Here is a 221-nt window from a genome sequence, read left to right as displayed (position 1 = left end):
TAGGAACATTGACACAGTCAGTCACAATCTCCACCCTCAGCTACAGCAAGCACTCAGTGCTTCTGAGAAAGGCAACCTCCTTGCCCTTCTGCCCCTCCCCACTTCTCTCCTTTTTAATGGTCACGATGTTCCACCAACCAACTATCCTTGGTGAGGCCGCAGCTGGAGTACTGCGTCCAATTTTGGGCTCCACAATTCAAGAAGGATGTGGAGAAGCTTGA

This window comes from Gavialis gangeticus, unplaced genomic scaffold, assembly GCF_001723915.1.
Source record: "Gavialis gangeticus isolate Ggan-Ray unplaced genomic scaffold, GavGan_comp1, whole genome shotgun sequence".
In the NCBI taxonomy this organism is placed as follows: Eukaryota; Metazoa; Chordata; order Crocodylia; family Gavialidae; genus Gavialis; species Gavialis gangeticus.
This window is presented reverse-complemented; position numbering follows the sequence as displayed.